General features: G+C 40.9%; 1 protein-coding gene and 1 pseudogene across 1 annotated transcript in view; both read left to right on the top strand.

Annotated features, from left to right (window-relative positions):
* Positions 1 to 24,819, top strand: part of LOC144646360 (uncharacterized) — a 152,917-nt gene extending 128,098 nt beyond the window's left edge. Inside the window, exon 2 of the mRNA XM_078505952.1 lies at positions 24,810 to 24,819. The gene's annotated coding sequence lies outside the window, so the exon portion shown is untranslated. The remainder of the gene's footprint in view (positions 1 to 24,809) is intronic.
* LOC144647366 (uncharacterized) lies at positions 8,309 to 9,971 on the top strand (annotated as a pseudogene).
* Positions 24,820 to 26,111: the final 1,292 nt, after the last annotated feature.

Raw genomic sequence — 26,111 nt, 5'->3', positions numbered from 1 at the left:
GGGGTGGTCTTCCACTTACAATGGTCCATGTGTTCGATGATCCTTATGAGGAAGATGATTTTTGCCCGAAGACCGCCTTCAGTGACTTTGGGGATGTGAAAACATTAAAAAGCAGACGTATTTGCTTACCCATAATATCTATACTGGGACAAGGCTAGCTTCCTTGGTTCTTAAGGCCTCCTCCCTTCGAGCTCTCACCATCAACAGATATATTTATTACATGTGGTACAAGGGTCAACCCCTTGTTTGCAATTTGTGTGGTGTTCAGGGGCACAAGTCTTCTGCAGGCAAAAGTTCTGCTTGTTTAAGTGACATAAAAAGTCTCGCCTAAGTTTACTATTTATTTGTAGTCTGCGGCATAAGTTTCGCTTTGATATTTTCTTCCTTTAGCTTGCAGGCAAAAGTCCTGTTTATCTTTGGAGAACAAAAGTCTCTCTGAGTACCGTAAAGTTCCGTGTATAAGCCGCACCTTTTTCCTCTAAATTCAAGTCAAAAATCGGGGGTGCGGCTTATCTACGGAAACATCTCTGGTGGAGTTCTCAAAGGCCTAATTAATATTCATAAAAAAAACTTCTCAAGACGTCATTGAATAAACATATAACAAACTGAAAACTTTGTTGTTGTTCACTACCTTTTAGTTCCTCTGCAAAGCTGTTTGCAGTAAGCCTGCCAGTCACTTCGAAGCATGTATTTCCGCCGCGTGCGAAAAAGCACCAAGATAAACGCAAATACTCACAAGGCAAATGGCCGACCGCTTCGGTTTATTATTGACCTTCACAGCAAATACATCTGCTGGATTAACAAACTCTTATTCTGCATGAAGTTTTTATCCTGTTGCAGGTAGCAGTTTCCAAGAATCTTGAAATAAAAACGTGGTTTCTTCCGCAGAAAATGCCGCCATGTTTGTTTAAAATGCCCAGACTCCTCTCTACAATTCAGAGCTTGGCTACTAAGCATTCATCATTCGCGAACGATTCGAACGAATTACAAGTGTTTCAGGAGTGTTTAGAAGTGATAATCTCGAAAAAATGATATCAAGAGGGCATCCAAGTTTAAGATATTGTGAACTCAAACTAAAAAGGAGGTATGACAAGTGAAATTTAGCTTTCGTAAGACTTAATTTATATTAAACATTGCAACAACCACCGTGTCAGTGTCTCGAAACTGTGCTTGTTTGCCCTTGATTGTTTACCAATAGAACTTCACTTGAACTTCAAAATTTATGGTCTGTATATTTTTTTTTCAAAATTTGAGCTTCCAAATCGGGGGTGCGGCTTATCTACGGGTGCGGCTTATACACGGAACTTTACGGTAATTAAATTATCTGTAGGTTGCGGAAAAGTTCCGCACTGTTTAATATCCACTTTTTTATTAATTTTGGGTAAAAGTTCCGTTTTAATCATCTAGCGTTTTATTTTGTTAATCTCAGAACATGATTGTCCAGCTGTTAAATAAAAAAACAACTAGATTTTAGATATGCGTGTTCAATTCAATTCATTCCTGGTGGACATATTTGTGTTACCTCTTCAGATGCATTGTGAGAATGGAGACGACAAAGCCTACCCAATGCACCGGGGAGATGGAAGCTCAACACTAGCTTCTATTTGGATTTATGAGGACTTTTTTTCTATGGTAATGGACTTTTGGGCCTCCTTACTTTTGCCTAAGAAATCATCCATGTCAATACAATCTTGGTGGGACCGTTGTAAAGAACGCATTTGAGCCATTGCCATTAACAATTAATGTTTTTGAAAATCATCTGTGGCCAATCAGTTTTGCTTTCTTCTTGTCAATCTGTTAAGTCATGGCTTACGAGGGTGAAACTTCGTTTAAGTATTTCTTTCATCTTGACAAGAAGCATGGGGCTAAGAATTGGATTTCTGCCATGAAGAATTCTATTGGTAGTATTATCTCTGACATTTTAGGCATTTGTGATTTCTGGTTTCCAATCTTTTCTCCGCCTGTTAGAATTATTCTGCTAGTCAGTGCCACCTTTTGGACAAGTTGACATAGGCCTTATGATAAAGAAGACTCATGCGATAGTCATATTTTTTCATTTACTATGAATCACAACCCATGAGTTGTCGCAGTTGCGGTGGCAATGATCACGTCGTAAACAGGTACAGGCTACCCAAGGTGCTTTAATTGTGACCCTCATTATATAAAGTCTCATGCTCACTCACTCATGGTTATGGTCATCGTGCTGAGGAATGTGCATACTATTTATGCAATGTGTTGAATACCATGTCACTTTGCACTGCCTTTTTATCTTTAGTGCAAATGTGGAAGCCAGAAATATTTCTGGTGTTGTGCCATTTCGCAGATGATGTCAAAGAGAAGCCTAAACAGCCCAGCCTAGGCAACAGCCCAAACAACAGAGTCAATAGAATCCGGTTAACAGTCAGAAGTCGCGGAAAGCTAAAGACAAGAAGAAAGCTGTGGGAAAAAAGGTTCAAGGAGAAGAAAAAGGCAGAACGATTAAGAGTCAGAGAGAGGTGAGACCAAATTAAAATGGAGTTTTGAGATCAGAGAAAACGACATGAGCAAAGTCAACATCAGGAAAGCTAGCGTGCGAATGAGCGTGCATGAGAACGTAGCAGAGAGCAGAAGCGTGATTACTCCTAATGCCAAGAGAGATTCAGAGGAGACTGTCATTCATATAACTGTCTTTGATCTGCCTTTTGATTTGTCGCATGTGGCAATCGTTTAAAGACTGACTCAACATAGTGAGGTTTTACATTAACGTTGTTGCCGTTTTGATTTCATGCCGGCTGTATACAATGGGCTTAGACATTATCATGCCAGAGTTTTAAAACCAATTCCAATCTTTTTGCGTTTCAGGTGTGTTCAGATTCTTCTACATCTAGTCATTATAGTAATAAATGCACTAATAAGATCTGCTTCTTTGTAAAAATCATGGCCATCAAAGAGAACAAGTCCTGCTTAAAAGCTCTGTTCCTTCTGTAGTGCCCACATCAGTGTTGACTGTTGATATTCCTGGATTTCACCGACTATCTGTTAACATTTCATATGCTCTAATTTAGCTGATTTGTATTTTATTTTATTAATGAATGGAAAATTGACACTGATTGTGTTTCTATTATGGACATCAATTTTTTTTACTTTTTGTATTTATTTTTAAATATTTTAGTTGTGTCCCCAGTGAGGACAATCAAAGCGAGTTTGGAACAGTCGCTTTGATTACTATTCAAGAGATATTATATGCTCATAAAGGAAAGCATGAGAAATAAATTTTATTGCATGTTTGTGTGAATGCAAGAAGCGAAAATTGAATTAAATTGTCCATATGGATAAAATTCTATCCTAGTTGATAAAATTAGCTTCAAGTTCGTAGGCTTGAAGCAGCTCTTGCATTCTGCTTGCCAAGACAATTACATACTTGACTCATCTTTCCATTCAAATGACTTTCATTTGGCAATTAAAAGTGACATGCCCAGCAGCAATTTCACATATATATCCAAAATAACTGGATATCATTTTTATATTTTACTCAGCCTTGACACAAAAAGCCTCATGAAGGGTATCCAACAGGCTTTGCCGTTTGCCCAAGTCAGCTGCTTGAAAGGATTCCATTCTCTATTATTTCACTTTGCATCTAAGAGGATTAGAAACTGATATGTAGAATGTGCTGCAGGTGTGCTGTAATATATACAACAGAAATGTTCTATTAACATTTGTAAAGCTATACCACAAGGATTTAGTGGCAAGAGTGTTCTTCGATGGTAGCCCCGCGCCAAGTTTTTCATACTTACCTGACGCTTGTATGGCCGGAGGCCCTGCCATTTTTTGGTGCGGTTTTTGGTGTCCAGGTTGGTGAGTACGCGCTGGGATTTCTTTGAAATCACCAGTTTTGCCGAGTGAGTTTCTCGTTGGAAGCCATCTTCGACCTTCGGGTTTCTTGTTCACTTGGGTCACCCAGCCAGTTGTTGTCATTTCACAAAATTTGGATTTGGTAAGTTTTTACCATCTTTTTCTTTTACGGGCTGTTCTTGCCCAACCAGTTTTTGACCGCCGGTTTGCTTGGGTGGGCAGCCCACCCGGTTAGTGCCCCGGCTCACCGGGCCTAACTTTTTCCCTCTTTCTTTATTATGGCGCGGCGTATTGACCCTGAGGTTATGCGCCGTAGTCTTGATGTTACTGTGAAGGATTTTCCCTCTGGAACTTTGCCTTCTGATATTGCTAAGGCGATTGTTGACCATTTCATGATTAAGCGTACTGATGGGGAGGGTATTGAGGAAGAGGTGTCTTGTGTGGTGGCGGTACAACAGTGTGCGAACCGCATTGCACGGGTAACGTTCGAAACCGATGATGTGAAGAAAAAGGTGGCGCGTGATGGGGGTTTTAATATTGGGGAAATTTTTTGTCAGTATATCCCCCCCTCCCCCCTCCTCGTTATATCACTGTCAATGTTTTCAACTACCCTCATGATGGGTCAGATGAGATGGTTAAGCGAGCTTTAAGTTGTTATGGGGATGTGAGTGAGGTGCGCTATCAGCGCTGGCCTAATATGCCCGATATTAGCACTGGGACCCGTCTTGTTAGGATTTTGCGGACGGAAGACATCCCCCGATTTATTACCATCGATGGTTTGCGGTGTAAGGTATGGTACAGGGGTCAACCCATTGTTTGCGACATTTGTCGTAAGCAAGGGCATACCTCTGGGAGCTGTCCTGACAAAGGCAAGTGTTTGCTTTGCCACGAGGCGGGTCATTTTGCTTGTGATTGCACCAGAGCCTGTCGTTATTGTAGGGAACTTGGTCATCAGGCTAATCAGTGCCCTCGTAGGGAAGCGTATCGGGTTGGCTTCCCCCAACTTGGGCGTGATGCTGAGTCAAATGCTGATGGTGAAGAGGCCCAGGTGAATGCTGAGGCTGGTTCCCAGTCGCTGTTTTCTGATGAATATTCTTCCAATCCCGAGGGTCTTGGTGATGATTCTATTCCCGCTTCTCCCGCGAATGCGGCCCCTGTTTACTTTTCCCAGGATGTTCGTGACAACCAGCTGGATGAATTGGATTCCCAATCACATAGTCAATCTATCCTCCAAAATTGTGCTGCTGGCGGGGTTGCTGAAATTGTTGCTAGCGCAAGTGCTAATGTAGGAAATAGTAGTATTGAAATGCAAAATATTAGTAATGAAATTCAAAGTAATAGTAATGAAAGTAAGCAAAGTATTAGTAGTAAGCAAAAGCAAAGTAATGGTAGTAGAGTAATGCAAAGTAATGGTAGTAAAGAAAAGCAAAGTAATGAAAAGCAAAGTAATGATAAGCAAAATAATGGTAAGCAAAGCAAAGTAAAGGGTAAACATGATAATGCTAAGGGTAACAAAAGTAATGCTAAAGAGAATCCAAGTAATGTAAGGCAAAAGCCAAGTAATGTACAACAAAGTAATGTAAATACTGTTCAAAGCAATGCTAATGGAAATGTTGAATCGTTTGATTTAACTAAGGATGATGGTAATGGTCAAATTAGTGGTGATGGTCAAATTAGTGGTAATGGTCAAATTGGTAGTGGTGAAATTGTTGAGGTAAATTACTATGGTTCGGCGGTCCAATCGGACGGTCCGTCGCCTGACGCCAATGACTCTGAGATGGTTGAGCAGTCGAGTCTACGTAAACGTACCTCGGCTGTTCTTTCTGATGACTCTAGCTCGGAAAACTCCTCGGGTGGTCCTTGGCTATTGTCTACTGGTCGTGGGAGCATGAGGTCTCGTGTTCCTGTGAAGAAGGCTCCTATTCCTGCATCTAAGCGGCACATCCCCGCTGGGGTTGCGTCGGCTGCATCTTTGGCAACTGGTCGTGCTTCTTCTTCTTCCCAGTCATGATGGCTTACTTTTCCCTTATTATTATGGCTTTGTCCATTCTTACCTTGAACTCTAATGGTATACGGGATCAATCTTAGCGGATTGGTCTCGTGCAGTGGTTACGGTCTCTCCCTGTTTCTGTCGACGTCGTATGTCTTCAAGAATCCCACTGTATCTCTGACACTGAGTGTCAGTCTTGGTTTATTTCTTCTGGTTTTTGTTCGGTTGTTTCTCCTGGCTCTGTTCACTCCTGTGGTTGTATTATTTTGTTCCGGCCCTCCGTTTCCTTGGTTAATTCGTGGCTCGACAGTGATGGTCGTTTCCTGCAATGTGAGTTTTTGTTCTCGTGTGTGTTGTATTTATGGCCCCAATCGTAACCCTGCGCATGATCAGTTTCTTGAGGACATTTCCTCGAGGATTGATCCCTCTATACCTACTGTCTTAGCTGGTAATTTCAACACTGTTTTTGATAGATCCTTGGATCGTTATGGGTCTGACCCAGCTGACTCTTCCCGTGAGAGTTCAGTGAAGTTGAGTGGCCTTTTTGATGCATGTTGTGTGGTTGACATTTGGAGGTATCTCCATCCCTCCTCTTCCAGTTTTACCTGGACCAAGTGGGACGGCTCTCTGGCCTCCCGTATCGACCTTTTTGGCGTTCCGTATGTTTGGGTTTCTTCTATATCGTCTTGTGACATTCTTCCTTGCCCTTTTTCTGATCATTGTGGTGTTCTATTGTCTTTGTCTGTCCCTGATGTCGTCCCGCCTGGTCCTGGTCTTTGGAAGCTCAACACAGCCGTTCTCGCTGAGGACGAGTATGTGAAACTTGTCTCGGATGCTTGGTCTTCTTGGCGTTCCTCCATTCTCCGCTTTCCATCATCGGCAAAGTGGTGGGAGGAGGGTAAGAGCTTGATTAAGGGTCTCACTATCCGATATTGTTGTTCAAGATCTGCTAATCGGTCCCAAAATCGTGACCTGCTTGTTCGCCTCAATGATCATCTTAAAGCTAAAGTTGATTCAGGCTCTGTCTCCTGTCTAGGCCCGTACCACTCTGCCCTTTCGGACCTCGCTCGTCTTGATCTGGAAGCGACTAGAGGTGCACAGGTCCGTTCACGTGCTCGCTGGGTTGAGGAGGGCGAGGTTTCCTCCTCGTATTTCTTTCGTCTCGAGAAGAAGCGATCTGCTGATCGGTGGATTTCTGCCGTTCGTAATGATGATGGCACTATTGTCTCCTCTCCCGATAAGTTATGTCGATCTTTCTCGCATTTTTACTCCTCATTGTTTACGGCTGCTGAGACTGATCGGTCTGTCCAGTCTGATATGCTTGGCAATCTCTCTTCTGTACTCTCGCAGGATGAGGCGTCTTGTGAAGGTCATTTGTCTGTTGAGGAAGTTTTTGTGGCTCTCCAGGGGATGGCTAGACGTAAGGCCCCTGGCCTTGATGGCTTTCCCATGGAATTCTACCTTAAATTCTGGGATGTTCTCGAGTCTGACCTTGTTGCTGTACTTAATTCTTGCTTTGACTCTGGCTGCTTATCTCTCTCTCAGCGTAGAGGAGTTATTTCACTATCTTATAAGAAAGGCAATCGCCTTGATCCTCGGAACTGGCGTCCGATATCTCTCTTGAATGTGGACTACAAGCTTGCCGCCCGTGCGATCGCCGGGCGGCTTCTTAAAGTCATCCATTTAGTCGTTGACAAGGACCAAACTTGTGGCGTTCCTGGTCGTTTTATCGGAGAAAATGTTGCCCTTTTACGAGACGTTACTGAGTATGCGACATCTTCTGGCGTCCCTATAGCTATCCTTTCTCTTGATCAAGAGAAAGCGTTTGATCGAGTCGACTGGTCTTTCATGCGCTCAACGTTACTGACGATGGGCTTTGGTCCATCTTTTGTATCCTGGGTAGATCTCTTTTACAACCGAGTCCAGAGTGCTGTTAATGTTAATGGTTATCTTTCGTCCTTTTTTGACTTGTCCCGTGGTGTCCGTCAAGGCTGTCCTTTGTCTCCTCTCTTGTATGTGCTTGTGTCTGAAGTCTTAGCTGTTAATATCCGTTGTAACCCTCGTATCTCTGGTCTCCGTCTACCCGGCTCTGATCCTCTGTCGCCCATCTCTCAGTACGCTGATGATACATCCTTGATCCTGTCCTCTGATGACTCCATAGTTGCGTCTTTTGAGACTTATGCTCTTTTTGAGAAGGCCTCTGGATCTAAGTTAAATCAATCTAAGTCTAAGGGACTCTGGCTTGGGGGTTGGAGTGGTCGCTCCAATCCTCCTGTTGCCCTTGATTGGACGTCTTCCAAGATCAAAGTGCTCGGTGTGTTTGTTGGTGTGGGCAACCTTGATGAGGCCAATTGGCGTCCGCGTATTGATGCGGTTGACCATGTTCTAGCATCGTGGCGTTCTCGTTCCTTGTCGTTTTGAGGCAAGGCTCTTGTGATCAACGCTTTGGCTCTGTCCCGTATCTGGTATGTGGCTTCTCTTGTCCACATGCCAGCTTGGGTCCAAAATGAGCTACTTCTCTGGCTTTTAAGTTCTTCTGGAACGGGAAGCGTGACCTTGTGTCTCGCTCTGTTGTTTCCCAGCCCTCGCTTTTTGGTGGCTTTTCAGTTGTGGATATAAAATTCAAAACTTGGTCGCTCCAAGCTCAGTGGGTGAAGCGGTTTGCCTCTTCCCCTTCTGGCTGGGTGACTTTCCTTGACTACTGTTTCAAATCTGTTCTTGGTGTTGCTCCCATGGAGGTTTTCACTCTACCGTATGCCTTTAATTTGAGATCTTTGCCGCCCTTCTACAAGTCCCTTGTTCTGGCTTGGCGTGCACTTGATGGTTTCTTTTCTGCCTCGAAGAACTCTCTAGTTTATGGTTTCTCTTTGCCCCACTATTGTCTTCCTGTTGCTGGCATCTCCACTAAATCCTGTTATCAATTTCTTTTGTCTGAAAACATGGTTACGCCTCATTGCGTGGAGAAGTTTGCCCCCCACTTTTGGTGCCCTATATTGGCCCACCACGTGGAACGCTCTCTCTTTTTTCCTCTCGGTCTTGACTAAATTGGAAGATCGCCCACGGTGTTCTATACACTGCCGAGCAATTGGTTTCTTATGGTTTGTCAGTTTCTCTCTCTTGTTTTTGCCGTGCCCCTGTTGAGTCGCTGCAACATCTGTTTTTCTCCTGCCCTCTCGCCCAGAGTGTGTTGTCTTGGTTGCAGTCCCTTATGTTTTCCTATAGTCATATGTCCCCTGTTTTTCTTCCCCGCCATGTTTTGTTTGGTGTTTGTCGGCTGATTAGTATATTGTATTGTTGTCTGGCTTCAGGTTTATTCATATCATATTCTATTTGTGTTAATTATTAATCAAGATGCACATTTATATGTTTGTAATCTCGAATGACTATCACATGATATATTTTCTCTACAACAAGTTAGTTCTGTATCTGTATCAACATCTAAAGCTTTAATAATGTAAATTTTTCTTAGTTTAAAACACATGATGTCTGCCTCGGAACTATTCTCTGCTCTGCATAAAGATCTGGACTACGCGTCACTAAATAGTGGCAAACAGCTACAGTTTCCGTCTTATGGACTTTCGCCTGAGAGGAACGTTACTGAGGCCGAGCAGTCCTGTCTCCATCCCAAGATCCAGTGGAAGACTTCTATGAGCTGCAACAGCTATTACACCAGTCAAAAGACAAGAATCGAGCTCATGAGCAGACAGAAGAAATCGAAAAAATGCGTCAGGGGTTAAAAGCTCTTCATCTTCAAAATGCCCAGCTCAAGGGAAAACGTGCCACACACCCAAATAATGGCGACGAAACAAAACACTTACATGCCGCAAAAGTCCTGAAAGTCCACGCGGACATTGTCAAGGCAGTCTTTGACTGCTTCTCTACCCTTGGCGGTGTGGCCATACAAATCGGTTATGAGGTAATTTGGGTGTCTTTTGTCATTAACGAGGGGTATACGAGGGCCATGCAGAGAGATGGAATCCATCTCTTTGGCCTTTATTGCAAGATGCTTGGGGGTGGTCCTCCACTTACAATGGTCCATGTGTTCGATGATCCTGATGAGGAAGATGATTCACGCCTGAAGACCGCCTTCAGTGACTTTGGGGATGTGAAGAAAATTAAAAAGCAGAGTGACGTATTTGCTTACCCATAATATCTGTACTGAGACGAGGCTAGTTTTCTTGGTTCTTAAGGCCTCCTCCCTTCGAGCTCTCACCATCAACGGATATATTTATTGCATGTGGTACAAGGGTCAACTCCTTGTTTACAATTTGTGTGGTGTTCAGGGGCACAAGTCTTCCGCAGGCAAAAGTTCTGCTTGTTTAAGTGAGCGCAAAAGTCTCGCCTAAGTTTACTATTTATTTGTAGTCTGCGGCATAAGTTTCGCTTTGTATATTTTCTTCCTTTAGTTTGCAGGCAAAAGTCCTGTTTATTTTTAGGAGAGCAAAAGTCTCTCTGAGTAATTTAATTTAATTTGTAGGTTGCGGAAAAGTTCCGCACTGTTTAATATCCACTTTTTATTAATTTTGTGCAAAAGTCCTGTTTTAATCATCTAGTGTTTCATTTTTTTAATCTCAGAACAGGATTGTCCAGCTGTTAAATAAAAAACTAGATTTTAGATATGAGTGTTCAATTCAATTCATTCCTGGTGGACATATTTGTGTTACCTCTTCAGATGTGTTGTGAGAATGGAGATGACATAGCCTACCCAATCAACACTAGCTTCTATTTGGATTTATGAGGACTTTCCTTCTATGGTCAAGGACTTTTGGGCCTCCTTGCTGTTGCCCAAGAAATAATCCATGTCTATACAATCTTGGTGGGACCGTGTTAAAGAACGCATTTGAGCCATTGCCATTAACAGTTATTTTCTTTGGAAATCTTCTTTAGCCAATCAGTTTTGCTCTCTTCTTGTCAATCTGTCAAGTCATGTCAGGATCAAAATTGACCTTGGTCAAGTGTTGCTCCTTGGATGTATGCGTCCAATGAAGGGTTGCAAGGATTGACTTTGGCAAGTTTGATGGGCTTACGAGGGTGAAAACTTCGTCCAAGTATTTCTTTCATCTTGACAAGAAGCATGGGGCTAAGAATTGGATTTCTGCCATGAAGAATTCTAATGTTAGTATTACCTCTGACATTTCAGGCATTTGTGATTTCTGGTTTCCAATCTTTTCACTGCCTGTAAGAATTATTGTGCTACTCATGGCCACCATTTGGACAAGTTGATATTGGCCGTGTGGTTGGTAAGTTCCGCTAGATTTGTTTCTAGTTTTTGGGAAACCATATTTCCTTCGGGATCACCCATCCATTTCTTGTACATTTTGCAAGTCGCCCATCCAAGTTCTTGCCGCCGGTTCTGCTTGGGTGAGCCGTCCATCCGGTTAGTGCCCCGGCTCACCGGGTCTAACCTTTTTTCTTTTTGCTGTCCTCGTTATGGTGTGCCGTGTTGACCCTGCGGTCATGCGCCGCACAGTTGACATTAGTGTATTTGATTTTCCTGCTGGGACTTTACCCTCTGATATTGCTAAGGCAATTGTCGATTATCATACAGATGAGGCTACTCAGGAAAGTGATGTTGTGGTGGTGCAGCAGTGCCCAAACCATATTGCGCAGGTGAAATTTAGTGACCATTCCTAAAAGCGTAGTGTGATACGAAATGAGGGTGTCCAGGTTGGGGATGTTTTTTGCCCCTATATCCCTCCCACTCCCCCCTCCTCGTTGGACCACTGTTATCATGTTTAATTTCCCACATGATGGGCCTGATGTTTCAATTGAGCGGGCTTTGTCCTGTTACGGGGAGGTTGAGGAAGTGCGCTACCAGCGCTGGTCTAATATGCCTGGTATTAGTATGGGATCCCGGTTGGTCAAGATCAAACGGGAATGCACGGGAATGTCGTATTCCCTGTTTTATGTCTATTGATGGATTGCATTGCAAGGTGTGGTATCAGGGACAGCCCGTCGTTTGCGACATTTGTCGAAAAGAGGGGCACGCGTCCGTGGGATGCCCTAATAAAGGCAGGTGTTTACTTTGTCATGAGCCAGGTTACTTTTCCAGGGACTACACTAAGCCTCGTCGCTTCTGTAGCGTGATTGGGCACCAGGCCAATCAGTGCCAGCGCAGGGAAACTTACCGGGCTGAATTCCCGGAGCTTGATCCTGCAGATGCTAGGTCTAATTGCTGAGGCTGAAGATCATGGTGAGGCCCAGGAGGGTGCCGAGGCTGGTTCTCAGCCTCTTTTTTTTTTTGGGCCCTCTTTAAGTCGTTCCAATCCTGGTATATCTGATGCCTGTTCTATTCCTGTTTCTCCTGCGAATGCCGCTCCCGCTTTCTTCTCGCAGGATGAGTGTTTCAACCAACTTGATGAGCTTAATTCCCAAGATTCTCAGAGCCAATCTCTTTTGCAAAATTGTGTCGTTGCTAGGAATGTTAATGCTATTGAAAGTAGTGCTTATGCAAATGCCAATGTTAATGGTATTGAATTACAAAGTAATAGTAATGAACAACCACGTAATGTAGATGAAAGTAATGGCAATACGAAACAAAGTAATGTTAATGAAAGTAATGGTAATGAAAAACAAAGTAATGGTGTTTCTATGGATGAGAGTTCTGTTCCTCCAAAGGAGGTTCCTGTTAGAGATATCGTTGGGAAATCTCATAATGGTAGATATTTAAGGAAGTCAGCTCTGTATTCCAAAAAAGGAGCCATACATAATATGCCCAGTGTAGTGAGTGACAGGCCTGGTCCTGGTCAGCGCACCAAACGATAGAGATTCCGTTTTCTTACGCTTAATGTGAACGGACTGTGTGATCCTAACAAACGCATGTCCTTTCTTCAGTGGCTTGGCCATTTGTCTGTTGATTTTGTTTGTCTTCAAGAACTTCACATTTCTTCATGTGTTGAGTGTGAGTTGTGGTTTTCGGCGAGTGGTTTCTATGTAGTTGCTTCTCCTGATACTGTTCGTTCACGTGGTTCGGCTATTCTTTATAGGTCGTCGTTTTGTTTGACTAAATCTTTTTTTGATTCTAGTGGTCGTTTTGTTCTTGCGCATTTTAATCGTGATGGTGTGTCTTTTAATTTAGCATGTGTTTATGCCCCGAACAGAAACCCTGATAGAGATGATTTTTTTGGCGTATTACACTGACCAAATTGATGCTGTGGTCCCCACTGTTGTTGCTGGGGATTTCAATTGTGTCCCAGTGACTGTCGCGGTTCGGAAGTCTCTGACACTTCCCGTGAGAGTGTGGTTGCTCTTAAGAATCTTTTTAATGAGGTTTGTGTCTATGACGTTTGGCGCTCCCTTCATCATGCATCTTCGGCCTTTACTTGGCTTCACCAAGATGGTTCTTTTTCCTCCACGATTGATGTCATAGGTTCTCCTTTATCCTGGTCTCACCGTGTGGACTCTTGTGATATAATTTCATGTCCGTATTCGGACCATTAACCAGTTTTATGGTAATATTTTTGTTAATTTTTAACTACCCTTATCCATTTTTTTCAAAAGGAAACTTTAAATAAATATCAATGGGAATTAAAGAACAGCTGTATCTTGCTAAAGATACCATGCATCTGTGGAATTTGTGGTAAACCCCACAAGGTACCAGTAGAGATCAAACAGCTGAACAGGGAGGCAACTGGCACAAGCACAGAAATCTTGACCCTTCTGACAGTGATAGAAGCCTTTGCAGTGTCAAGACTGTAAAGCCAACCCAAAATGCATTAAAAATCAGACCTAGACCGAAGATCTACAAGGCAAAGTAAGCTTCAAAAACATATCATGGTCAGTATATTGTTATTGTATAGAGAAAGCTATTGTAATCAACGTAGAAGTACAAGAACAAAGAAATACAGTTTAGCCTCATTTTACTTATGGTTATTCTTGCAATGTACTTACGATTTGGTAAATTCCTCATCGGTCTATACCACGATGGATAAACCCCAACTTGCCAAAGATGTAACCAAGCTTGCCATATTAAAGGCTGCATAGTGCAAAACACTTTCCGTTTCAATGTGACGGCCTTAGCTATACATCGCGAGACTGCATCATTTCCATGTATAATTCTGCATATGCTTAAGTGGTTCTCACCTGGCATATACATTTCTACTTCTTCTGAGGTGAATCGTGTTGATGTAAATGTGAAAACCCTGATGCAAATGTTAATTTGGATACGAACTCTGGAAGTTCTGGTCTACAAATAATTTACCGAATGACGCTACTGAGAGAGTTGCACTAAACAATGTTGTTAACACCATTGCTAGCGGTACTACTAAACGCTGTTGCCGTTTATTTGTCTGGTGTTTCCCTGCAATAATCCTCTTTGTTTTTTTTGGTCTGCTGTAACTCCTTGGTGAGGTTTAGTGGATGGAGACTCGTATGCTTTGAGAGTAGCAAGAACAAAAGCACATGTTTCACAAAATATTTACGATCAATTTCAAAATGATATGCCCACAACACCTCCATCTGCTCTATTCACGTCTTCATGTAATACCTCTGCCAGTTCTGTACTTCACTGTTGAAATACCACCCCTATTAAGAAGTTCAATGCCTGTAACATAAATGATGACATTGCTTTTAAACTCATTTTCAAATTTTTAACAGTGCACTATTACACATAAGCATCTGAGATCTTTTTTTGACACATTACTAGCAAGCTTTCACAGAAGACAAAGAAAACGTGATCAAGGACCTAATTAATGCCAGTTCTAGCTCCATTGTTGAGCATTTTTGTATAAGCGGCTGTGGTTCAGGCTTCACAAAAACAAGCAAAGGCCTTTTGGGGTGTAAAGATTCCAGTCTTCCACCAATATATGTACAGAATATAGGAACAAGTGTTCCTTTGATTCATTTAGGTTGTACCGTTTTTTAAAAGAAACAAGATCAATCTTAACCTTAACAGCAGTCTTTTCTAGTTAAAGAAGTGTGGTATGTTTGCCATACAGCTGACTGAAGCGCTGTTTGTGCATAGAAGCCATTCTCTTATGTTGGTGATTCTGGAGCTGTGGTCTTCAAACAAAATTCTCTTCCGGACTTGGAATCATCTTTAGAAAATACCCATGTTCCTATCATGTTTATCGTAATCTTTGTGGGCTGTACTTGGAAGGGTAAAGTCCTATATTAGGCTGGATTGTGGTATGTAAGGAATTAATTATTTGTTTTACTTAATTAAGAAGAATTAAGGAAATTATTTAGTGATCTTTATCAAATTCTCATTGTGCGTATACCATCAATTGTCAGGTTGGGAAAAAGGGTTTGTTTTGGGTTGGGTAAGCAGTGTGTCGTGCTATTTACAGTTCAGCAAATTTCAAATTTGTTTTTATCATGAAGCCTGAAGTGCTTTTGTCTTTCTGGCTGGCTTATTCAACAAGTCAGCTTGACTGTGCTTTTGATGCTCAACCGTCCCTTGATAAGACCAATGAGTCTGGAATCAGTTTTAGTAACTCTTGATCAAGAGAAAGCTTTTGTTCGAGTAGTTCACGATTTTTTAATGCAGACATTAACTAAATTCGGTTTTGATCACACGTTCTGTCGTTTGGTTGGTATTTTTTATACCAATGTTTTTTCTTGCATTATTTGTAATTGCAAGTTAACTCAACCTGTTTTTGTTAAATTAAGATTTGTTAATATTAAGGCAAGGTTGCCCCCTCTCGCCACTTTTATATGTTCCCGTGTCAGAGGTCTTATCAACATAAATTCGTAAATGTAAGGAAATCGAAGGTTTCTGCCTCCCCTGGGGCGGTGGCCTTCATTTCAAGATTTCTCAATACACTGATGATGCGACTAATTTTGTCAAGAAGGAAGGTCACTTCATAATTTGTTGAAAGTTGTACATAAATTTTGGGTGTTTTTATAGCAATGGCTTAGTGTCTGTTGAAAATGAGAATTGGAAAAGTAAGCTTGTTAAACTTCAATCCGTGCTCAGTTTATGGAGCTCTCGAGAATTGTCTTTCATAGGTAGTGTGCTTGGCGAGAGTCCGTTTTGGCATGTAGCTAAAGTTATTCCCCCACCTTGTTGGGTTGTTGATTCTTATAATAGTGTTGTCTGGCCTTTTATGTGGAAAGGAAAAATGGAACCTGTTAGCAGAGAACGTTGTTGTGCCCCTGTTTCACATGGTGGCTTAAATATTGCTAATTTTTCTGTCAAGTGCACTAGTTTACGGTCGTCAAATTTTTTTACTCTTAGAGATAGCTTTGGTTCGGAAAAATGGCATTATCTTGCTCATTATTTCATAGGAAACCGTTTAGCGAAATTTGACAAACGTTTTAACTTTAATTCAAAAGCTGTTCCTTCTAGCGCTGTTCCTTCTCGGTATTATAAGTTATGTTTAGATAAATTAGATTATTTGTATTCTACCTATGGTAGCTTACCGGATGACCTACATGTATCTTGTAAAAATATCTACAAGCTCTTGCTTGCATTACCCTCTTGCGCACCGAGGTGTGCCAGTTTTAGGGGGGAGCGTTGTAGGCCACTCCATTAGCAGGAGGGCATTTTGCGTGCGCATGCGTGCAACCGCTGTACAAAGACCGCGTGATCTTGGGAATAAAAATGGCGCGGAAGATTCAAACTTTGTTTTTTGTACTGTTTATCGTCACATAATTTAATATAGGCCTAAATTTCGCTAAGAAAAAGTGTTTTGTGTGTGGCAAGGCTCTTATAAAGCAGATTTTCTGGCCAGCTTCGGGATCGTTGTTGCAAATAATGGAAAAATATGTGGGACAGGTAGGAAAGCCTTCACCGACAAAAATTAAACAGGCCGTAAAAAGAGGAAAACATTTATCCGTGTGCTGGAGTGTGATATATTAGGATCAAAACTTCACATCAAATCAATTGCTGTAATACAGGCAGAGTGCGAGCAATATTATAGCTTGTCGGGAGATTTTTTGCCTAAAGGGACGGCCACCAAAGAAAAGGGTTTTCCCTGAGGGGAAAGACATGTTTGGGTGTTCTGCACATGATAATGCAGCTCACTGATGACTCCAAAGCAAAGCCAACTTGCCCTCGACTGGCAAACAGGGTTTCCTGGAACAAGAACTGCAGTTCTTTAAAACACATTTAGGCGACACAGAAGTAAAACAGCCTTTATAACAGAATGAACATCAAACTTAATGAAATAAACGTTGAATGAAAAATTGAAATTAACATTGTTTATAGTTAAAAATTATTTCTTAAGACATTTTATACAGCAGTTATTAGAACGTTTCTGAAAAAAATATATATAGCTTGTTCGTTTCATGCTATTTTTTGACTGGTGATCAAGGCTAGATTTTGATAAAGGAGCCAAAAATGTACTAATTAACATAGTAAAATGTAAACAAATAGTCTACCAGCAAAGAATTACCATAACACTTTAAAATTAAGACCGATCGCAGTAATTATTTTCTTGTTCAACAGAATAATTGTGGTATCATCGAAATGTGAAGTTATTTTGACCAATGCTCACGTTTAAGGAAATAATCACAAACGATAGTTTCTCTGTTAGGATAAACCAGCGAGAACGTACGTTAAAGAAAGCTAAACATTTCCACAATTGACCATTTTTTAACGCTACCTTCGCAGCATTAGACGATAGTTTAAGTATTTCAGGCTCCATATATCATCGGTAGACGCTGGAGATCAAGGCTAGATTTTGAGATATTTGCATTGTGAGAACGACTAAATTGTAGTTTTATGACAAATCTGAACAAAATCATGACCACTCGCTCAAACCCGGGATACTTGATTATAACATCGTATAGTTAAAATTGCTGTTTTATACTTTAGTACTAAGTAGCCGTAGCGCTTTGTCCGTTTAGATCTTCCGGCTATTAAAAACATGGGCAAGGTATTTAGGTTCTCGACATTCGGTCGCCATTTTGTCCACGTGCAATGTTTAATACACATAGCCAAAGTCGATCAGATAAACAGCACGCCGACACCAAACTTTGCTTGTTGTTGTCAGAAGATAAAGCAAGGACTCTTAGTATTGTATACAGCAAGTAAAACTTAAAACACGTTTCATTTTGAGCTAGAAATTAGGCCATAAATTGTGGAAAATATGTAAACAATCGATAGCAGAACTTCTCTGTCGTGCGCACTAGTCCATATCGACGCATGCGCACGCAAAATGCCCTCCTGCTCACTCCATTAATCAGTGGACCTTGGTGTGGCGTAAGTCTAGACTGAAGACTGAAGCTTAATGAGAATAAGAAGAATGATCTCCTCTGGCTTATTATCCACCGAGCTGTGAAAGTTCGATATGCCCTCAAATCCTGGGGATATATCAACAATGACAAGTGTGCTGTTTGTAATAGAATTGAAACTATCGAGCACTGCTTTTTGGAGTGCACCCGTGTTGTTACTGTGTGGAATTTCTTTGCCCTATTTTTATCTCAATTTCTAAATTGTCCATTCTCAGTTTCTACGCTCTCTGTGTTTTACCCCCTTTCAGATACTCAACTATCATTTTCTTGTTTCAACTGTTTTGTACTGGCTTTGGTTTGCCTGTAACAAGGCAACCTTTTAGAAATTCTTTTCTAAGGTCACAAAGTATTATTGATATAATTGTTAAAGATATTAAGCTCTGCATTTGCAGTGCTAGGAGCAATGAAGTTAGAAATTTTGGTCAACTCAGTCAATCCTTTGTACAGTTGACGTTGATGGTGTAATTAGTTTTACGCTTTAATGTAATTAATGTATTATTTTAGAAGATTTTGTAATCGTTGGTAGCGCTTTGCGGGGCCGCACCCCGGTCAGCCCCATGGGGTGGGCTCCGCTTAGCCTCGTACCATTAGTATCAATTATGTTCTCGTAATTTATGGCACATGGACTCTAATTTGTGCCTTTTAGAATATCTCTTAGTTTATGGCACGTGAACTTTAATTTGTACCTTTTAGAATAATGGAATTCTTAAGTAGTGTTATTTTGTTATCACTAGCCAAGGCCTGAGAAAATAAATAAACCACCTGGGGTTACCAGGCTTTTATAAAAAAAAAAATCTGTTTAATTCTGTGTTTTGAGTTGATTTGTGTAAGAGAAGTAGTGTTTGAAAGTTTTCTGGTTGATTTATCTTTGTGCGTCTCTACTTTGGCGGGCATCTTGCCCAGCCAGGGATTGCCAACGCTCATCCAATGAGTGTACAAGACAATATGGATGTTTTCCCCGAAGGTGTTGATGTTTCTCCACGGGCTTCTCGCTGATGCGAAATTGGTTGTAAACAATGTTGTGGATGTACAGATGGTTAACAAATCTTTCGAATGTTGAAAATGTGAATGGTGCTGGAAATGTACCTGTTGCCGGAAATGTCAATGCTGTTAGCGACTATTTGGATGGAAATGTTATGTTTGTTAATGGTTAGGACGGAAATATTCGTGTGGGCGCCGCATCCCAGTTGGGCTTGCCAATTTGCCGGCAATTTGCTTCTTCTCTTCTTTCTTCAGCCGTATGTTCTCGGCGACATTTGGCAAATGGTGAATCCAATGCTTCAAGAGCAGCTGCCAGTGCATGTACTGGACTTTTCAACCTGTGGCACTTTCTCCTGGTGACAGCCCCTTTCTGTAAGCGACAATATACTGTCCACCATATATGGAAGAAGGAAACTCTCGACCACCCTCCTAGGTAGGGGTATGTTCTGTATCGCTTCTCGGCCTTTTGGCCAAGATGTAGTTTTGTGTTCAGGGCACCGGCCGTTCAAGTTTACTCAAGGAATAAGTGTGTCTTGGCGGAAGCCCCGCCGGTTATTCCGGCAAAAACGTCGCAAGGAAGCGGTGACGTTCTGTTGATGTTCTATTCTTATCATGCCTTCTCAAGTTGATCACAGAAAATCTGCACATTGAAATTATGTAGATGGCGCACATGGCCGAATTGAAGATGAAGAAGATGATGGATCTTCGCATTACCTGGCGAATTTGTACCCAGACTTTTCGAACGATAGATTTTCGGATTGTCATGAGGAATTTGAGCAGGAAACAAACGCTTTAGAGCGAGAGTATTTTGAGTCATTGGAGAAAACAAACCCACAGAAAGAAACCTTTGCCGAAAGCCCGACTGTAATCGTTCACCGCAAAACCTTGTCAACTCTAGAGGAAACACATTTTCATACGTACAATGTGACACCTGACAGACCATGCTCAGCGTATCTCAGGTGCGACACCTTTATGTCGGTGGCAGAAGTTTTTGACGTGCTCAAAGAAAGCCGAGCGGCAAAATATTCATCACCTTTTGCAACAAGGCCCTGTGAGACGAGTTTTCAACTCGCAGTTCTTTTGTCTGTAACAAGCATTTGTTTGCTGTTAACGACACTGAAAGGCCTTTGACCTTTCTTACAATTTACGATGCACCCTATGAATTATCTGACTCACCGATTATTCACCGACTGGCGCCATTCTGCGAAGTTTTCGGGTATCACCACAGTACATTTAAAAACCCCGATGGGGTATTTAACGGAATGCGACATTATCGTGTGAGAGTTCATCATAAGATTCCTTCATATTTGAGATTCGGCAAATTTCAAATAAGACTTTACCATGACGGACAACTACCAACATGTCGAAGATGTAATCGTGCCGGCCACAAAGCCACTGAATGCAAAAACACTTTGTGTTTCAACTGCGATGGCCTTGGTCATACATCACGTGATTGTATTAGACCCATGTATTGCTGTATTTGAAAGAGTGGGTCTCATTTAGCCTACAAAATTATTGTCCCTTTTCCTGGTTACGTTCAAAACCAACAAAAGATGCAGAAGAATCAGCCGATTCATCTGATGACAAGGCTTCAAATCCCGATGATGACGAAAATCTTCCCCTGCACCCGCGTTTCAGCACCAAACATTGCGACGCTCCGGATGTGCAGGACGAACAACTATCTGGAAATCACCCCCCGAGCGAAAATCCAACAATGAGTCCTGAGGATCTATCAGCAAATGGTGACCCCATTGGTGAGCCCTGGTGATTCACCAAAGAGCCCAGTTGACCCACCAACGAGCCCGGTTGATCCACCAGTGAGCCGTGTCGAAGATGATGCGCCCTACGCCCGCCGATGGTTTGTCCGTCGTCTCCAGAGTCTACGATCGACCCCACCTCGGGGACGAAAAACACAACAGATGAGGAAATTTAATGAGGACGATAGTGCTAAGTTGTTCAAGGGTTATTCTGTTGTGTTTTCGGTTGATACGGTGTGTACAAGCCAAGATATTTTGTACGGCTTTGATTCTGCTGGTATAGACATCGACCATATTACCTCAATTCAACGAAAAAATTCAAACCACACACATGGGTTGTATCATTCGACAAGCCCGAGCACAAGGGCTTCGCGCTTGAGCTGAATAGTGTTGTCATTAGTGGGTGTGAAGTTTTTCTCTGTGACGCCGAACACCAAACTGTAATTGTAAAGATTTTTTCACCTACTTATAAACTGCACTCTATCAGTTGACTTCTGGGCACTGTTCCAAAACTGGTGGCACCAAAAGACGAATGAAACAAAATTATCCGCAACCCATGTAGTCAGGTACCCAGGAGTCCAAAATGTGACACCCACGGGCATTTTTGTCTGATTTTTGGCAACATAGCTATTTTTACTAAATCGAGTACGCTGATTTCGCAAATCAATGTTGCCAAGCTTAATTCTTGCGTTAAGATGATGTTTTTAAGCATTTAATTATGACGTCATTGTCCAAATAAGGAATTTTCTTTGCTTTAGCTATTTTAAGCATAATTCATCCAGAAATTTGTTCAAAACATTATTAGTACACTGTAAGAATTTTCTGATAGTTTTTATACCGTTTCTATGAATATCAAGCCGTCCAGTGAGAATTGACCACGCCCTCTCATAAAAATTCACTTTATCACGGGTATAGTGTTAACATTTTGTTTAAAAATGAATGTGATTGTTGTATTAATAGAAAGTTGCAATTGAATTGCTCCAATGTGAATACAAGAGCTTTCGTTTTCAAAATTTCTTTTATGATGATGTCTCCATTTATACAGGCTCTCGCCTGATTGGTATGGCCCTGGATGAGAACGTTACTGAATTGCCCTGTGAAATTAAAGTTGTGGGTTATTCCTGTCGTTTGTGGCATAGGCGCCGAATAGTCTTATGTCACATTTGTAATAAAGAGGGTCACAAAGCCTCAAATTATCCTTTCAAAGGCAACTGCCTTTGTTGAAAGGGTGAGGGACATATATCCAGAAACTGTCCTTTCTATTATGATATTGTTCCAGCAGAGGATCGCCCTGATACTGACATTGCCCCGGCAGCTGGTGAGGAGAATAATGTTGACAGCAACCATGCAAATAAGGCTCTTAATAAAGCTAATGATGTATCTGCTAACGCTGAATGAGATGATGTTGCTTAAGACTGATTTAAGAGATAATCAACTTCATGAATTGTCCAATTCACTTAATCTTCTTGGTTCTGTTCCTGTTAATGTTGCTCTTCCTAGAGAGTTTACTAGTATTGAGTCGTTGGGTGACAACACTCTGGACTTCCCTGATGTTGAAATGTTGGAATCATACACGCGGAAGCACTCTCTTTCTTTTTCCTCTGATTCAGGCTCTGTGGATCTTGAAGAGAAGTCACCTGCCAGTGTTGATGGCACTGTGGATAAGCCTTCTGTCCGTAAGAAGAGGCTTACCGTAGCCAAGCGCAAAACCTCATTTGCTTGTTTACATTACGAAGACCATCAATTTTAAGGGACGCTATATTTACAGTCATGTTGGGGTATTAGGGAAACAATAAGAAAGCTGATCAGTAACCACTTCAGGTTTCTCATTCCCACACTTGGGAAGCAGAGTATCATCACTTGACAAAGACCTACAATCTAAGCCATATTTGTTGGGACACTTTGCCTTGTTCTCCCCCTCAATGTTGACACAAGTCAAAATGCCGTCAATACCGCTTCACCTTTTAGGTCACAAATCTATCCATGTGTCTATCTTTCTGTCGGTAGAATTTCCCTACCAAGGCCTACTAACTCTCCTAAATACATATAGGGGAACTGAAATCACGCCATGTATGCCACCTTCACTTTTCTGAAGAGAAAATGGTGTATGTGCTGTTGAATTCTTGCGAATTAATCCACCCTAGAACTGCACCACCACCCACCATCTCCTATGTCGCAGTGGTTACAGGAAATGCTGTTACTAAATCCAGGATTTCTAAGTTAAATGTGGCCAAACTTTGTTGTGTTAGAGGGCTCACTGTTTGGTGTCAGAATTACACTAATGTATTTCATAAACGGCTCGCATAGAGACATTAAACAATCATTAGGGATTTATCATGACTGTTAGTGCCATCAACTATGATTCCTGCTTACAGAAACCTGAGTTGCAGACACTAAGATTCCGTAGAAAAATACATAAGGAACAGGGAATAAGAATAGAGAGGGAAGAAAAACAAGAAACAGAAAGCACAAGAGAAAGAAAAAAAGATGAGATATTTTGCAATTCACAGAGAACAAGAGAAAAATCAAGGACATTCAACAAGAAATGTAGAGCAAGCAATTATCAGGAAGGGTCTATTCAACTATGCCCAGAGAATTATAATCCATACATCCACAGCTATCGTTTTACAATATAAACATCAGTCATCTGGAAAACTTTGTGAAAACGACCATTCGCCAAAAGAAAGAGAACAACCCTGGTGATACATTCAGTGGCACTGACTTAAATCTCTGTCAGGGCTCGTTATCTGTCGTTTTTGAAGACATACATCATCATCATCAGGGATGATGACTTTTCATGACCTTTTCCAAGTTTTTTTTAAGTCTTTCGTCAAAAAAACTTGACAATTTTTTTTCTAACTTATCCAATATTATCTTGATTTGGGGTACATTTTTACCCTTTTCTTTCCACTCTTTGCAGATATCTAGTCTCCACATTAAAAGTACTTAAGGTTCCATGTGTCAAAAATAGCCAAAACTTCAATTCTTTCATAGCCAGCTTCATGTTTAAATGCAAAAGTTGGCTGTTTCAAGGATTTGTGCTTTTATCCAGAATTGTAACCAGGCAAGCGCAACAGTTGTCTTAATTGTGGCACATGTTCTAAAGATATTGAAGAAAGAACAACCAGAGATACAGAAAGCAATCTCTGCAAAGACAAATATGCAAACTACTACCACAGCACCACTGTTGAAGTTATGAGAAGTATGGAAACATGGGAAACTAATCATCATTTAATATCTATGAAGATAATGCCTTATTTTGTTGAAAACTTATATTGCTTTATTTTTTCCTCTGTATAGTACTTGCTTTTTTTTCTCTGGATGATACGAATGCCGGAAAACACTTCCTAAGAGCTATTAACTCAACACCTGATAGCGGTGGCTACAGATGCTAGTTGCAGTTTCTGCATTTATTTCTTTATTAAATACTGATTATAAGCTAGCTTTGAAGTTTTCATCGAACGTTTAAAACTAGTTATGTCATCTGTAGTTCACTCCGATCAGACCTCAGTGCGGTGTGGTTGGAAGGTCAATATTTTTTAATCTTCAATTAGTATGAGATGATCTGCATATGATTAACAAAACTAAGGAAGCCTATATTCTCATCTCCTCAGATCAAGAGAAAGCTTTTGATTGTGTTGATCATGAATTTCTTATGCGAACATTAACTAAGTTTGATTTTGGCCCAAGCTTTTGCGGCTGGGTTAGTCTGAACAATTTAGACAACAATAACATAGGTGTCATTTCTGCAAGCACAGCAAAATTTCGACGAACTCTACATTGAAACTCCCAGAAAAGCGGTAAACAAACAGAACTGCCTTATAAACATTAGCTCTACATACAAATGGTATTGTTCGGTTTTGAATGTTCCTTAAAAACCTGTGTGTCGCGTCACATTTTAGCAAATCTTCGTATATCGGTATCGTTCGGTCAGAAAATATATCAGTCTCGCTGTATCGCAACTGCGAGACTTACAATGGTCTGTAAAGGAAGCTGTTGGTATTCTTTAGAACCTAGTAGTGATAAAAGAAATATTTATGTTAAAAAATGCTAATCTTTAATGTCTTATTCAGCCTAACAAACAGTGACTTCTCTTTTTGATCTATCCTAGAAATGTGGATAATAACACTGGCCTTCGGGCATTTCAGAGTGATGTTATTTTTTGGAGTGGAGCACTGGGGGGTAGCCTTTTGTAGGGCCCCCCTCTGGGTAGCTCCACAGTTTGCGATTGATGTACCGGTAAGTGTTTTGTGTCACTTTTTTTTAATTTTGAAATGAAATTGAGGAAGGTAGTATTTCAAATATAGATTTTTGAAGTTTTACAATTGATTAAATGTGCCGTATATATATTCGATAAAAGGACGGACCATTAGAAAAGTGATAGGGGGGTGGGTGATTTTCTGCTTGCACGAATTTTTTTTTTTACGCCCATTGTTTCTGCAGAATTTTTTATTTTTTTTGCTCGTGTAACCCTCTTCTCGACTTTTTATTTAAGAAAAATGTTTTTTTTTAGAGGAATAGTTTTTTTAGACCTGATACCATTATTTCTACGTTATACCAAGCTTTTGACAAATGTTGCTTTGATGATCACTTGCTATTAATAAAATAGTTTAAATATTTCACCCCAAATGTTGTAATTCATTGATTTATCCCTTTAGGCACTGCTCAATAAGTATTGTGTGGTTGTTGCACCAATATTTTTTTCTTAGGATTTTGGCTTGCATGAATTTTTTTTTTTTTTTTTCGATATACCACCCCCAATCACATGTTCTAAAGATATTGAAGAAAGAACAACCAGAGATACAGAAAGCAATCTCTGCAAAGACAAATATGCAGACTACTACCACAGCACCACTGTTGTAGTTATGAGAAGTATTAAAACATGGGAAACTAATCATCATTTAATATCCATGAAGATAATGCCTTATTTTGTTGCTTTATTTTTTCCTCTTTATAGTACTTGCTTTTTTTTCTCTGGATGATACGAATGCCGGAAAACACTTCCTAAGAGCTATCAACTCAGCACCTGATAGCGGTGGCTATAGATGCTAGTTGCAGTTTCTGCATTTATTTCTTTATTAAATACTGATTATAAGCTAGCTTTGAAGTTTTCATCGAACGTTTAAAACTAGTTACGTCATCTCTAGTTCACTCCGATCAGACCTCAGTGCGGTGTGGTTGGAAGGTCAATATTTTCAAATCTTCAATTAGTCTGCGATGTTTTGGATATGATTGACAAAACTTATGAAGCCCGTATTCTCATCTCCTCAGATCAAGAGAAAGCTTTTGATTGTGTTGATCATGAATTTCTTATGCGAACATTAACTAAGTTTGATTTTGGCCCAAGCTTTTGCGGCTGGGTTAGTCTTTTCTAT

Source organism: Oculina patagonica, chromosome 1 (genome assembly GCF_052425735.1).
Source record: "Oculina patagonica isolate OP01 chromosome 1, crgOcupat, whole genome shotgun sequence".
NCBI classification, from domain to species: Eukaryota; Metazoa; Cnidaria; class Anthozoa; order Scleractinia; family Oculinidae; genus Oculina; species Oculina patagonica.
Note: the sequence above shows the minus strand (reverse complement) of the source record. Positions and strands in the feature narration are given on the sequence as shown.